Source organism: Schistocerca cancellata, chromosome 4, assembly GCF_023864275.1.
Source record: "Schistocerca cancellata isolate TAMUIC-IGC-003103 chromosome 4, iqSchCanc2.1, whole genome shotgun sequence".
Taxonomy (NCBI): Eukaryota; Metazoa; Arthropoda; class Insecta; order Orthoptera; family Acrididae; genus Schistocerca; species Schistocerca cancellata.
In genome coordinates, this window is record NC_064629.1 from 197,459,032 (window position 1) to 197,476,042 (window position 17,011).

General features: G+C 43.2%; 1 protein-coding gene across 2 annotated transcripts in view; it reads right to left on the reverse strand.

Moving 5' to 3' along the window:
- LOC126183338 (retinol dehydrogenase 13-like) overlaps positions 1-17,011 on the reverse strand; it is a 164,155-nt gene that overhangs the window by 13,521 nt on the left and 133,623 nt on the right. The window lies entirely within an intron of this gene.

Genomic DNA, 17,011 nt, shown 5'->3' on the forward strand with positions numbered 1-17,011 from the left:
ACGTGTTTGTTCACTTACGGGTCAGATTCCATATAAAGGGGAATGTTTAGGGGCATTACAACCGGGGTCAAGGTCTCATGAAATCGCAGGCTAAGGTATAAAGTAGGGACAGGCTTTCAACTTTTAACTTACTTGCAAGTCATCTTTGAGAGCTTCTAAGCTGACAGCATAAAACACTTTGTGAGAATTCTGAGTATTATACTGCAAAGGTTTTGGACTTACATAGCTGCTCTCATTTCTGTATGAAAACACTGTTGCTTCCCGAACCAATTTGAAACCGTGTTTGTCTAACACCAACGCTCCCACGTAGCTCCAAGAACGTATTTCGGAATGTAAGATGAAATGCTGTTATGAACGAGCTTCATGCCCAAAGAAGTTGCTATATTGTTGTGTGGCGTTGATACTCATTCTCTTTAGTACAATAATCCCCATTGTCCAAATATAGTTCATACCTTTCAATTACTAAATAGATGCAGGTCTCGCCAGTTGCGCCTGTTGTTATTACAACCGCAGGGTTGGAAAGATAGCAACTCATAACTGCAGGCACACCGTGGGGAAACAACGTAAAAGGATTTAGAAGCGTAATGCCTGTATCATGAAGCTATTCGGAGGTACTACAACCGACAACCGTATGTTACGAGTGTGAAACAACGTGCACTTGAATTTGATTCACTGGGAGGTCACAGCCGGACTGAGATCAGCCGATGACTTACGATCATGGTCAAGAGTTTTCTTGGCCGCTGTTCGGCATAGCAAACATGTTAGAACGGAAGACAAACATCAGCCAGACATCTGTATTATGTGAACAGAATATACCTATCGGCGTCAACCATACCGCCCGCTGTTACATCGCGAAGTAGAACGTGAGGATTTCGACGAGCTGATAGCCACTTGCTCCTCTTGCACGCCTTGCTTCTCAAAATGAGTAGACTAAACTTCCTTAAGACGTGTCTTGCAGTTAGAGACAGGTAAGCGTTTATCGATGTGTACAGGAATACATTGCATGAACGGTGTCTAACAACAGGTGACTTTCAAGGCAAACTGCAATCTTTTTGTTTAGATAGACCTTACACAGCGTGGACAGTGACTTTGCGATGTAAAATACCGGGTGATCAAAAAGTCAGTATAAATTTGAAAACTGAATAAATCACGGAATAATGTAGATAGAGAGGTACAAATTGACACACATGCTTGGAATCACATGGGGTTTTATTAGAACCAAAAACATACAAACATTCAAAAAATGTCAGACAGATGGCGCTTCATCTGATCAGAATAGCAATAATTAGCATAACAATGTAAGACAAAGCAAAGATGATGTTCTTTACAGGAAATGCTCAATATGTCCACCATCATTCCTCAACAATAGCTGTAGTCGACGAATAATGTTGTGAACAGCACTATAAAGCATGTCCGGAGTTATGGTGAGGCATTGGCGTCGGATGTTGTCTTTCAGCATCCCTAGAGATGTTGGTCGATCACGATACACTTGCGACTTCAGGTAACACCAAAGCTAATAATCGCACGGACTGAGGTCTGGGGACCTGGGAGGCCAAGCATGAAGAAAGTGGCGGGTGAGCACGCGATAATCAGCAAATGACGCGCGCAAGAGATCTTTCACGCGTCTAGCAATACTTTGTTTTTTTTGGTTCTAATAAAACACCATGTCATTCCAAGCATGAGTGTCAATTTTTACCTCTCTATCTACATTACTCCGTGGTTTATTAAGTTTTCAAATTTATACTGACTTTTTGATCACCCGGTATTTCCTCTTTCGTCTATAATGGAGCAATTAGTGGCCATCACAAGAAAGTTGGAACATTGATAGTAACTATTTCAGGCACAAAGGGCTCGTGGCGTATGGCCATGTTGATGCAATCAACTTAAAATTTTTCCAAAATGAATTAAAGTAATGACAAGACCTTATCCCTGGCTCGCCAGCTCATTTAGTGTTACGACAATAGGTTTTTTTTCCTCATCACTGAGACCTGCCACTCTATTACTTGGGAGACCCTTCAGGCTTCAGGCTACCCATACAACGTCGTGCACAGCTCAGTATGGCCCATGGAGGTCATAAGTTCGAGCAGATCCTTCGGCTAACAGCATACCGAAAGTTGCGTCGTTTATCGTATTTAATAACAATTCTCGTACTACTTCGTCTGTTCCACAACCAATTACGTGTTACTAGCGACTATGCATAAGCTGATAAAAAAAAACTCGTTGCAAAGGGGTATTCTACATTGCCGCATATAAGGTAAAAGGCGAGCATGTTAACGAACACTGTCTAAGTAGGGTTCGAAAGCCCTTCTACCCACGTCTGAATACTACAGCGTTTTAACCCCTCCCCCCACAAATGAACTAACTGATCAAAAAATTAGAAGAACATGACTTTGGGCGTGTGACATAGTCCACTGTTCAGAAATTAACCAAATTATACATTCATAGTTCACAGATTAAGTACACAACATAACGTCATTGAATCCTCGATCATTTATACATTGAAGAACCGAAGAAACTGGTACACCTGCCTAATATCGGTGTAGGGCGCGCGCGAACACGCAGAAATGGTGCACCACGATTTGGCATGGACTCGACTAACGTCTGATGAAGTAGTGCTGGAGGGAATTGACACCATGAATCCTGCAGGCCTATCCATAAATCCGTAAGACTACGAGAAGGTGCAGATATCTTCTAAACTGCACGTTGCAAGGCATCCCAGATACGCTCAATAATGTTCATGTCAGGGGAGTTGGGTGGCCAGCAGAAATGTTTAAACTCAGAAGAATGTTCCTGAAGCCACTCTAGCAATTCTCTATGTATGGAGTGTCGCATTGTCTTCTGGAATTGCCCAAGTCCGTCGGAATGCACAGTGGACTTGAATGGGTGCAGGTGATCAGACATAATGTTTACGTATGTGTCATCTGTCGGAGTCATACCTAGACGTATCAAATGCCCTATATCACTCCAACTGCACACACCCCACACCACCGTGGAGGCATCGCACAATGGGAAGGTCGTCACATCTCGCCTTAACCCCCCCCCCCCTTTCTTTCGACGCCTTTGCAATGGGGGTCAGAACAACGACGCCTAGCGTTGAAATCACGCAGTTTTCTTATGGGTGGCAGAGGAAAACATTTCAGACACACCGCCGTTCAGAATCGACACGAAAAGGCCTTAGGGAGTGCATAAATGGCGTCGATGAAACCACCCCTTACTTTAGGACGCTTACTCCAACACATTTCGCTGTCGAAAATGATAGTTTGCAGTGCGATGAACAACAGTACGACGCTGTTGACAACATTTGAAGGTGATCGCTGGTCTGTAGAGTGCAGTGCGACCGCAGTTTTTGCTCTAGTGTAGAGGATAGAACCATTAGGAACCATTCAAAACCATTCGACGAAATTGGAAAGCGAGTCGAAGCAGCAAAGAGTGCTTATGCTTTTTCAGCCCTCCTGCTTCGCGGCCTCCTGTGGCGTGATCACGGAGGGTTGCGGCATTGACACGTGCATCAATAAAACGACATGGGATCCCTCTAACTCCCTCCAGTTTGGCAACATCCTCTGTGCCACCTTCCTGCCTTTGCTGAGCAGTTTAAAATGTGCCTGTGTGGAGACAAACCGTGACTGAGTCCTAGGCGCTTGCAGATAGGCAACCCCTTGACACCTCTCCCATTCCAATTCCCTACCGTCAGATGCAACAACAGCAGTGTTTGTTTTTCCCTCCTTTACATAGACTGCTTTAAGCACTAATTTTCTGAAGTAAACAAGTACCATACCGAGGAAAAAGTTTCTGATAATTAAAAAAAAATTAAAAACACAAACTACAGAATTCATGAAAATGGTGTAAAAGCTTTTTTTACCATTTCATTTGTTATTGGCATTTGAGATTGTTCAATGACTGCTTTTTATTCGCAATATTCAATTTTATGGTGCAGATAACAATCTCTGCATTCATCTAGCGAGTAAACCTATTCATTTCTTTGTACTTTTTTTTTTTCGAAAGGGACGAATGTTTGTAGAACACCTGTAAACTGTAGGTTGTATAAAACTCGATTGAAATGGTAGACAGCCACTCTCTATTTTCAACATGTTTTCCTCTCGCTCTTAGATGTGTATTTTGTGCTACAAATGGTTTTTGTTTTTAACACTACTGCTGTTGCTCTGAAAGACAAGGTGCGATAAAACAGAGATAGTTGGTGTACACTTTATTTTCATTCCCTTTAAAAAAGCAACGTAAATAGTAAAGATTAAAGTATCATGGAAGTAAATGTTAATAAAATGAGACACAATACAACATTAGCAGTTCGTGAGTGTGATACGGAGTAACTAGGGATACACCCTGCAGCTAAATGTCTCCGGAAACATATTGCTGTTAGTTTCAAAGCCATTTATGGAGTTTAATGTATTTAGGATCTCTTGCTATTGTTACAGCGTTTGAAGTTGAGAGAATTCCTGTCAGTTCTGATACACTAAGGGTGGAATTCATTCCCACGATCTCTGAACCATGGTGAATCGGTGTTTTATGGCATATACAAGGTGAGTCACGTAAGACGCAGCACTCGTTTTATTCGTGAACGGTTCCAGATATCGAAACGAGATTTTCCGCTGTTGATAGTACGCTGAAAGGGCACGTACTTTTCTACTCTTAACTCTTGTGTCGAAAGAGATATTGAAGCAAGTATGACTTTTTAAACACAATGACATTTTTTAAAGGGCCTCCGAAAACGCTTGAAAAAGTGAATACAGTGGTATAATTCTTGTTAACTTTAAGGTTAAACTCTCACGAAAGAATCCGAGAGTATTTCTTGACTGCACTGCAGAACTAGCAGGAGCTGTGTTGTCTATCCGCAGGTCTTTTCTACTTCAACGCTGCCTGCAGACATTCACACCAATGAGAAGACGTTAAACGTGCTACCGTCATACGGTGCCGGCCGCGGTGGTCTAGCGGTTCTAGGCGCTCAGTCCGGAACCGCGGGACTGCTACGGTCGCAGGTTCGAATGCTGCCTCGGGCATGGATGTGAGTGATGTCCTTAGGTTAGTTAGGTTTAAGTAGTTCTAAGTTCTAGGGGACTGATGACCACAGATGTTAAGTCCCATAGTGCTCAAAGCCCTTTGAACCCCCCTTTGAACCGTCATACGGTGAATATCAAGGAAATGCAGTCGAAACAGTACAGCGGTATAGGGATGTCTGTCCTGATCGCCATAGTCCGTTGCACCAGCCACTTGAACAAATTCTTAGATCTCTATTACGAACAGACAGCGCTTGCAATTGGCTTTCGGAACGTTGCCATACAGCCATCTCACCACTGGAAATGTTATACTACAGTTTGGTTTGACAATTTATTGTATACGTTAGTGTAAGTCGTACTATGGTACGAAGTATCCACAGCTCGTGGTCTTGTGGTAGCGTTCTCGCTTCCTGCGCACGGGATCCCGGTCCGATTTCCGGCGGGGTCAGGTATTTTCCCTGCCTCGAGATGAATGGGTGTTGTTGTGTTGTCTTCATCATCATAATTCATTCCAATTACAGTCGGAGGATGGCAATGGCAAACCACCTTCGCTACGACCTTGCCTACGTCCACTGTAAACAAGCAGCTTCAACGTCAGAGGACGAGGATGAAAACAAAATGGTGGCGCGAGAAATACTGCCAAGGCACAGGGTGACAATTATTGAACTATATGAAATAAAATCGTCGTAACATCTGAACGGTTTACGAAAGGACATTCAAACTGCGCGGTTGGCCGCGTGGCATGAAGGTTGATTAGTATGCGCATGCGCACGCGATTTGCTGTTGTCGGCCCACTTCGTCAATAAGTAAAATTGACGCATTTGGGGGACTGAGAATCCGCATTTCACGATCGAGAATTCTCTTCACCCTCAACGGGTGACTGTGTGGTGTGCAACGTCCAGTCACGGAATAATCGGTGGAATATTCCTTGATGGCACGGTGACTACCGAAAGGTACGTGGAGGTTTTGGGAGGTGATTTCATGCCCATTATCCAAAATGACTCTGATTTCGACAATATTCAGTTCGTGCAAGACGGAGCTCGACCCCATCGAAGCAGGAGAGTGTTTGATGTGCTGGAGGAACGCTTTGGGGACCGCATTCTAGCTCTGGGGTACCCAGAGGACACTGGCATGGACCTCGATTGATCACCATATTCTCCGGATCTGAACACACGCAACTCCTTTGTGTGGGGCTATATTAAAGACAAGGTGTACAGCAACAACCCAAAACCATTTCTGAGCAGAAAGCAGCCAGTCATCGACAGCATCGATGTTCACACTTCAGAGGCTCATGCGGAATTTCGCTATTCGTCTGCGCCATATCATCACCAATGATGGCAGACACATTGAACATGTCATAACCCAAATCCGAACAGCTGTAGTGACGTTTACATGTTGAATAAAGTGTGTGCACGCCGTAGTTTGTAACTACTTTACGTGTTTTCATTATTATTATTGTTATTATTATTATTATTATTATTATTATGTAGTATTCTGCCTGGTGGCAGGTCCATGTCTTCGTACGGAGAATTTCTGATTCCACTGTTCCCTGTCTTCGGTTCCTTCCTTCAGTCTGTTGTATCTCCTTCCAGCTTTCATGTCGTCCAGATGTTGAATTCTTCTTCTTCCTCACCCTGCGTTTCCTCTGAGTTTCCCTTCGATGACATCACGTATGAGTCCCTCATGTCTAAGTACATGTCCAATTCAGTTGGCCTTTCTCTGAAGAATTGTACGCAGAATACTTCTCTTCTTTCCTACTCTTCGCAGTACATCGTCATTTTTTATGCGATCTGTCCACTTTATCTTTTCCATTCTCCTCCAGCACCACATTTCAGAGCTCTCTAAATATTCTTTCTCCTTCTTTCTCATGGTCCATGTCTCTGCCCCATACAGTGCAACGCTCCAAATGTAGCACTTTATCAGTTTTTTCCTCAATGCCAAACTGAACTTGCTGGCCAGCAGAGTCTTCTTCTTGTTGAAAGCAGCTTTGGCCATGGCAATTCTTCCTCGGATTTCGTGGGTGCAGTGGGCATCCTTTGTGATAAAACTTCCCAGGTAGTTGAACTGATTCACATTTTCCAGTTCCCGATTGTCAACAGTTATCTTCAAGTGTTTCTCACGTTTTGATATGCGCACCACTTTTGATTTTTCGATGTTGATTTCCAAGCAGTATTTTCTTCCCGTTTCCACCAAATTGTTCATCACGTGTTGGAGCTGTCTCTGGTTTTTGGCGAGCACTACCAGGTCGTCTGCATACTTGATGGTGTTGATGAGACGTCCTCCTACTTTGAAGTTTCCGCATCCTTTCAGCGCTTCTCTCGCCAACATTTCTCCATACAGGTTGAAGATACTTGGTGACAGACAACATCCTTGTCTCACTCCCCTTCCTATTTCCAAACTGGTCGTTTCTCCATAGTTCAGTTGTACCTTTACCCTTTGTCCTAGGTACAAGTTCCTTATAAGTCTCCGATCTCTCCACTTGATTCCTATTTCCGTAAGGATGTTCATCAACATATTCCAATTGACTCTGTCGAAGGCCTTCTGCCAGTCTATAAAACAAACGCAAACTTCTTCGTTATCGGTCAAAACTCTCTCTTGACAATAACTTCATTATGCCAGTGGCGTCACTGGTCCCTTTTCCTTTCCTGAAGCCAAACTGGTCTTCTCCCATCACTTCTTCAATTTTGTTTTCCAACCGTCTATTTAGTATTCTTGTAATGATCTTTGTCACATGCGATATCAGACTAATTGTTCTATAATCACTACTCTTCTTGACTTGCTTTTCCTTCTCAGCAGTAACCATTTTGACGTCCAAAATGACTTCAGGCCATTCTCCAGTTTCATAGATTTTGTTTATGAGTTGTGTCAGAACTTTAAAACTTTCATTTCCCATTTCTTTAAGCAAATCCACTGGTATGTCGTCATCCCCTGTAGCTTTCCTACTCTTCATGTCCTTTATCGCCTTCTTTACTTCCCTTGTCAGTATACTGGGCCCTTTTTCATCTTCATCAATAGCTTCCTCTGGCTCTATGTCGATGTCATCTGAGCGATGTTCTGTATCATATAGTTTCCTTATATATTCTTCCCATGTTTTCAGCGCTTCCACTTGTTCAGTAACCACTTGTCCTCTAGAATCTTCTATTCCGAACGTCCTTACACATTTGTTTTCTCCTTCTCCCAGTTCCTTCGTTTTCTGGTACATGAGGTCGTACCTTCCTCTTCTTTGTAGTTCTTTCATTTCGTCACACATTTCTTCTAAGTACTTTTCCTTCGCTTTGTCTGTTTCCGAAATGAGGGCGTTGTTAAGTCTTCTGTATTCTTCTTCATTAACATTTTTACACTTCCTCTTTTCCTCCATCTTCTCCAGCATCTCATTGGTGATTCAGGGTTTTCTCCCTCTCTTTGTTTCCCTCCCAACTTCACTCTTGAGAGTATTTCACAAAACCATTTTTCATATAGTTCAATAATTGTTACTGTAGTGGACTGACAAGACAGCCATTCCACAGTGACGGGTAACCGAAAGGCACGCGTTTACACACGCCGGCTGGCGTTAGGTCTGAAACAGGATACGTAATGAATGCTATAAAGAAAAGTACGTAACTGCTGGAATACTTAACTTTAATCCATCATTTGTATACAGCATTCCGGATGATACAAGTGAGACTCTCTCTAGAAATGGTTAATGGCGCCTTGCTAGGTCGTAGCCATGGACTTAGCTGAAGGCTAGTCTAACTATCTCTCGGCAAATGAGAGAAAGACTTCGTCAGTGTAGTCGCTAGCAAAGTCGTCGTACAACTGGGTCGAGTCCTAGTACGTCTCTCTAGACCTGCCGTGTGGTGGCGCTCGGTCTGCAATTACTGACAGTGGCGACACGCGGGTCCGACATGTACTAATGGACCCCGGCCGATTTAAAGCTACCACCTAGCAAGTGTGGTGTCTGGCGGTGACACCACAGTTACCCTCTATGGGGAATCAGCCGGACAAGTGTCATTTGCATCTTGTATCGACGCAAATTCCACCCTCGACATCTGTCACAAAATCAGGCACTCGAAGGACGTGATTTCGAATGTCGTATAGAATTTTATCGATTTACTCTGCAGCACTGCTTTTTTTTCAACGTGTGCTCTTTACCAACGAAGCAACGCTTACTAACCGCGGTTATGTAAATTTACATACTGAACTACTTGGAAGTGGAAAATCCACGCTGGCTTCGTCGGGTACAACACCAACGACCATGGACCGTAAATGTATGGTGCAGCAGTATAGGAAATTCCATTGTGGGACCTTACTTCATTCCAGTGGTGTTAAATGGAAAAACATGTGCACACATTCTTACCAACATCCTACCTGTTCTTCTAGAAGAACAGTGTATGTGGGACAGTGTATATGATTCCTACACGACGGCTGCCCAGCTCACTCTTCGCGGTTGCAACGCAAATGTTGAATGATAAGTTTCCTGGGCGTTGGTCCGGAGGGAATGCTGGAGTACAATGGCTGGACTTGGCCACTAATTTTACTCCTCTTGATTTCTTTCTATTTGGAGCACAGTCTATGATGAAGCCCCAACTACGCCAGGTGATATGCGCCGTCGAAGCGCCACAGCATGCAACGACATACCATTCAACGTACTTTCAACTTTTCATTTAGCTCTCGAACGGCATTTTGAAATCTGTCTTGCAGTCGATGGTAAACAATTTGAGCACATAGTTAAGTGTAAAACTATCTTTCGCTAAGAAAAATATTTGTTTTGCGGATGACAAATTCTCAGCCGTTCTGAATAAAATGTTTAGTTCATTTGAAGTGCATCCCATATAACCACAATTTCGAGCAGTACCTATATATACATTTGTCCAGCAGCGGGTGTTTTACCTTCAAGAAGCATTCAGGCATTTCCAAGCAAAACCTCGAATTTGAGATAGCTTTCCTAAACCCCATCTGATGCTCTAGAAGCTAGCATATCCCGTAGTTCTATATGTGATAATTATAGCTGATCCTGTATCTGTGTCATGAAGGAAATGAAGTTTGATCGAAATAGCGTAGGTCTGTCTTGGTTGGTTCAAATGGCTCTGAGCACTATGGGACTTAACATCTATGGTCATCAGTCCCCTAGAACTTAGAACTACTTAAACCTAACTAACCTAAGGACAGCACACAACACCCAGCCATCACGAGGCAGAGAAAATCCCTAACCCCGCCGGGAATCGAACCCGGGAACCCGGGCGTGGGAAGCGAGAACGCTACCGCACGACCACGAGATGCGGGCTGGTCTGTCTTGGTGCATCAAAGATCTGCTTTGCGATGTTTCCACTGCAGTACCCGACTCTGGCCGCATTGCTTTCCAATTTCAATGCATTTCTCGGATTCTTTTGCGAAAGCTTACAACATCGATATTAACAAGCGCTGTATTAATTTAATTTTCTCTTCAAGAGATACTGAATGTAGTTACGAAAAATATACGATTCCACACGCAAAAGAATCATACTTGTTTCAATATCTCGGTTGATACCAGAGTTCATAGTGTTAGCCGTACAAAACATTACACGTATCTCAGCACACTGTCATTTGCGGAAAACTCGGTTCGATATCGGAAACCGCTTGCAAAGTAAAGGGGGGGGGGGGGGGGGGGCATGTGGTCATCACACCGCTCTCCCGGCCGTATGTCAATTTACGAGACCGGAGCCACTACATTTCAATAAAGTAGCCCCTCAGTCCTCACAAGGACTGAATGCACACTGCTTGCCAACAGCGCTCGGCAGACCGGATGGTCACCCATCCAAGTACTAGCCCAGCCCGAGAGCACTTAACTTCGATGATCTGCGGGAACCGGTGTTTCCACTGCGACAAGGCTGTTGATCCATTACAGCATAGCCCACTTTTTATGGCTTCGGCACCATATTTCCCTGTCACAGGTATCTGCATCACTGATGCGTCGCTTTGGAATTCCAGCTCGGCCTGGAACTTCCACTTGTGAAGCTCCTTTTGTTTTGTGGATGGCAGGTTTCGCGATTGCGACATTCATTCTGCAGTGACTTTTGCAGCTGTCGTACTCTTATTTTTTGTCACAATCTTCTTTATTGACCGTCTGTCACACTGAGTCAGCACAGACTTTGGTCCGTGTTGTGACTTAGCGGAAGCCGGCCGTTGTGGACAAGCGGTTCTAAGCGCTTCAGTCCGGAACCGCGCTGCTGCTACGGTCGCAGTTTCGAATCCTGCCTCGAGCATGGCTGTGTGTGATGTCCTTAGGTTAGGTTAGGTTAGGTTTAAGTAGTTCTAAGTCTAGGGGACTGCTGACTCCAGATGTTACGTCCCACAGTGCTCAGAGCCATTTGAACCTTTTTTTTTTTTTTTGACTTAGCGGATGATATTTTCCACTTTCTTTGTATGCGATATAAATCTTCGATACGTTGCCTCTTGAAACACCAAACGCTTCGACTGCCTTGGTTACTTAAGCACTCACCATATGAATACCAATAATTTTCCCATGTTTGAATTCACTTAGCTCTGACATAATGCACTCTCAACTACACAGAACAGGGTTCTGATCAGAAGACAATGAATAACTGCCGTGCAGGGTCAAATACAACAGCGCAACCTGCAACCTTGGCTAACTTCTGCATTTATGTTCAAGCATGCATTTTCGCGGTGTTTCCATATTTTTTGTGCAGCTCCCGTTCATGGCACACAATCTGTGTTACCGGGTGACTGTAACTAAAGTACAGGTACTCAAAGAGCGGCTGTAATTTTCGTATGGCAGAGAATCGTGGTATATATTCTAATGCGTCAATGCGTAACCGATTTACACTGGAAAAAAATTATACATTTATAGGGTGTAGAATAATATCCGCTGCCAGTCACAATTGTAGATGATTTTATTTAATGCACGACTAATTTCAGGTTTGTTCGTGCTCTGTGTTGGAATCACTGTTCAAATAAAAAACAAGTAATGTCATGATGACTAAATAGATCTAACTGAAACAATTGGAAATTGGTAAGCAATATGTTTCGTAATGTACTATAGTACTAACATACAGCTGGGATATCCATGTCGTTTCCACATTACATTCCTCACATTTTTACAAAAATAGCTTGATGTTTACGTATTAACTGTAACTATACATCATGGTAAATACTGGTACTACCATGCTATGCCTTTGATACGTTATTCCGCTGATGCAGCACATGTTATCAATATTATGCTTTTGTAAAAGTGTGATGAATGTAATGTGCAAACGACATAGATGCTCCAGCTGCACGTAAGTACTATAATACTTCACAACGCATGTCGGTTACCAACTTCCAGTTGTTTCAGTTAAATCTATTTAGTTGTAATTATATTATCTATTTTTTTATTCGAACATTGATCTCCAACATTGAGCATGAAACATGTAATTGAATGTAAAACCACCTGAAGATGGGCATAAGCCCGAAACTGGTCGCATATTAAATAAAATTACTTTCTATTGTGCCTGGTAGCGGTTATTGTTCTACACCCTATAAAGGAACAGTCACGGAATTCAGTTGCATCCATTATGGATAAAATTCACGGAAAACATTTCGTTCCAGTTTTGTCCACCTGGTGGAAATCTGAGCTGTTAGTACAAGAAAGCTGTATAGAAATATTTCCATAGGCAATGGATTAAAAATGGGACGTGGGAGAAAATCTCGAACAAGTGAGAAAAGCACAATGTTGGTTTTATTGCTAACCACCGTTTACACAATTTGTTCAGTATGAACATCTGAGACGTCGATGAGATGTTCCATACGTAAAACGACGTTATCATCTATTGCTTGCAGCAGTTTCAGTTCAATCTGAGCAACGTGCTCCTGTATACTTGCTCTCAGATCAGGCAGAGACCTAATCTGTCCCTGGTGAACACGTTCTTTTAGATACCGTCACAGTCAAAAGTCACCTGGATTCAGATAATATGATCTTCACCTGGAAAACCTCTGGAGATATCACGTTCGTGGGAGGTTGCATTAAGCAGAACTTTCACTGGGCAGCCAACACAGGGTGTTATCCCATCTCGCATGAAGACAGAGGTTTCGACACAGTTGCGCTCTTCCAAAGCAGGAATCACATGCTGTTCAAGGATGTCTCGATAATGTGCAGACGCCCTCTGGGTGTATTATCTTCAAAGAAGAACGAACCGAGAATAAAGGAGCTCGTGAATCCACACCACAGTCACATACGACGAGTGCAATGGCTGTTCGTTTACGACACATGGTTTAACAGTACCCCAAATTCGGCAGTTCTGTATATTCACCGCAACCTGTAGTGTAAAATGTGTCTCATTGCTCCATAGAATATTGCCCGGCTACATGTTGTCAACTTTGACCCCTGACAGATACCGAACTGCAAACTGAGAACGTTGCTGCTGATCATGAGGTTTCAGTTGCTGTTGCGTCAGGATCTTGTACGAGTATCAGCGTAAAATAGACAGCAAAAATTTTCGTACTGTTGACCAGGGGATGGACATCTCACACTCGTCACACACTGCACGAGCACTAGCGCTATCTGGAACACATGCTGCATAGTCAGTTACAGCAACAGCAGCCTTGTAAATAATTTCCACTGGGATAGGATACATTCCTGTTCCAAGGGCCACACCAAGCTCAGCAATTTTTTCGAATTTCATTATCATCTTCTTTAAACCATTTAATGACATGTGGCCTCTCCTCAGACCTTTCAGTTGCCGATATTCTCCCAATGCAACACTGCAACTGCTACCGTTCACACAAAAAAGTTTCACTAGCAGCACTCGGTCTCTCTTTTCAATAGCCATACTGTTCACTCATGTTTGGCTTATCAAATGACAGCGCGGATGATATACCGTCATACAAACAGTGTAGAGCACCAGATTTACACCTGGTGGCCAAAATTGGAACTAATTTTTTTCCACTGTCAATCTGTTCTGCATTGTCGCATTAAAAAATCTACCAAGTTTCACTGCCATACGATAATTACAGCGCACACTGGACCTCTGTCAAAAGCTGCACTTTAATTATAACCACCCGGTATATGCTGTGTTGGCACGTGTAGTTCAAAAAAATGGTTCAAATGGCTCTGAGAACTATGGGACTTAACATCTGAGGTCATCAGTCCGCTATAACTTAGAACTAACAGATAAAATACGTATTTCTCAAACATTTTCTCTGATTCGTCACTTCCATAGTGTTGGAAGAACTGAGGACATTAAAAGTTAAATATAATCTTATGGAGAATAAGGACTACTTATTCCCTAATCATTTTCTCTCCATACAGCTGTAGTAGCCTAAGATCAAAAGAGGGAAAAAACACAATTTATTCCTATCTAAGTGTGTGCCCATTGCAACACATACAATGAAGTCCTGTAACTGGGAATTAAAATGCAAGCTCTGGTGATATCCTATACCAAATTTGGTTGAACGTCAAGATTAAATAGTATACAGGGTGCGTCACTAACTATTGCCACCTAGAATAACTCCGAAAGTATGATAGGAGCTGAAAAGTTTGTGGGACAAATGTTGCATGGGCAACGGGAGCCATAATATGACGTTGGTTTTTTGTTGCTAGGTGGGGTCGCTTCAGAGATATGAAGATCAACTTTGTTTTTTTAAATTGGATGCTGTAGTTTGGTGCTTATTTTCTGATAGCTGCTATCGAGACGAATCCAATGATGTGTAATAGTAAGGTCTTTGAAAGTCAACGAGTGTCACAAAGATGGCATGAACGTCCATTTACAGAAGGTGTTCGAAGTGATGACCACTGGTATCAATGCAGTGCTGCAATCTTCTTATCCTGGATTGAGTGGTATTCCTTATCACATCGGCACTTATCGAAGTACATGCTCTGACAACTCTCTCTCGCATATCTTCAGGTGTAGTTGGTACGTCTTTATAAACAATGTCTTTGACGAACCCCCACAAGAAAAAATCCAGAGGCGTCAAGTCCGGCGAACGAGCCGGCCACGACACATCTCCTCTGCGTCCAATCCAACGATTTGGGAATTGTCTCTGCAACTCATTTCTAGCCATCAGCGAAAAATGTGCCGGACACCCATCGTGTTGATACCACATTCTGTTCCTTGTCCCTAAAGGTATTTCTTCCAATAACAGACCTGATGTTTCTTGCAGGAATGTGGTGTGCTTCCTACCATTAAGATTTCCTTCGATGAAATAGGGGCCTATAATTCTGTCTCCCAGAATCCCACACCATACATTCACCGACCACGGGTTTTCTACGTCTACATCTACAACCATACTCCGCAAGCCACCTGACGGTGTGTGGCGGAGGGTACCTTGAGTACCTCTATCGGTGCTCCCTTCTATTCCAGTCTCGTATTGTTCGTGGAAAGAAGGATTGTCGGTATGCCTCTGTGTGGGCTCTAATCTCTCTGATTTTATCCTCATGGTCTCTTCGCGAGATATACGTAGGAGGGAGCAATATACTGCTTGACTCCTCGGTGAAGGTATGTTCTCGAAACTTTGACAAAAGCCCGTACCGAGCTACTGAGCGTCTCTCCTGCAGAGTCTTCCACTGGAGTTTATCTATCATCTCCGTAACGCTTTCGCGATTACTAAATGATCCTGTAACGAAGCGCGCTGCTCTCCGTTGGATCTTCTCTATATCTTCCATCAACCCTATCTGGTACGGATCCCACACTGCTGAGCAGTATTCAAGCAGTGGGCGAACAAGCGTACTGTAACCTACTTCCTTTGTTTTCGGATTGCATTTCCTTAGGATTCTTCCAATGAATCTCAGTCTGGCATCTGCCTTACCGACGATCAACATTATATGATCATTCCATTTTAAATCACTCCTAATGCCTACTCCCAGATAATTTATAGTATTAACTGCTTCCAGTTGCTGACATGCTATTTTGTAGCTAAATGATAAAGGATCTATCTTTCGTTGTATTCGCAGCACATTACACTTGTCTACACTGAGATTCAATTGCCATTCCCTGCACCATGCGTCAATTCGCTGCAGATCCTCCTGCATTTCAGTACAATTTTCCATTGTTACAACCTCTCGATACACCACAGCATCATCTGCAAAAAGCCTCAGTGCACTTCCGATGTCATCCACCAGGTCATTTACGTATATTGTGAATAGCAACGGTCCTATGACACTCCCCTGCGGCACACCTGAAATCACTCTTACTTCGGAAGACTTCTCTCCATTGAGAATGACATGCTGCGTCCTGTTATCTAGGAACTCCTCAATCCAATCATACGATTGGTCTGATAGTCCATATGCTCTTACTTTGTTCATTAAACGACTGTGGGGAACTGTATCGAACGCCTTGCGGAAGTCAAGAAACACGGTATCTACCTGTGAACCCGTGTCTATGGCCCTCTGAGTCTCGTGGACGAATAGCGCGAGCTGGGTTTCACATGACCGTCTTTTTCGAAACCCATGCTGATTCCTACAGAGTAGATTTCTAGTCTCCAGAAAAGTCATTATACTCGAACACAATACGTGTTCCAAAATTCTACAACTGATCGACGTTAGAGATATAGGTCTATAGTTCTGCACATCTGTTCGACGTCCCTTCTTGAAAACGGGGATGACCTGTGCCCTTTTCCAATCCTTTGGAACGCTTCGCTCTTCTAGAGACCTACGGTACACCGCTGCAAGAAGGGGGGCAAGTTCCTTCGCGTACTCTGTGTAAAATCGAACTGGTATCCCATCAGGTCCAGAGCCCTTTCCTCTTTTGAGCGATTTTAATTGTTTCTCTATCCCTCTGTCGTCTATTTCGATATCTACGATTTTGTCATCTGTGCGACAATCTAGAGAAGGAACTACAGTGCAGTCTTCCTCTGTGAAACAACTTTGGAAAAAGACATTTAGTATTTCGGCCTTTAGTCTGTCATCCTCTGTTTCAGTACCATTTTGGTCACAGAGTGTCTGGACATTTTGTTTTGATCCACCTACCGCTTTGACATAAGACCAAAATTTCTTAGGATTTTCTGCCAAGTCAGTACATAGAACTTTACTTTCGAATTCATTGAACGCCTCT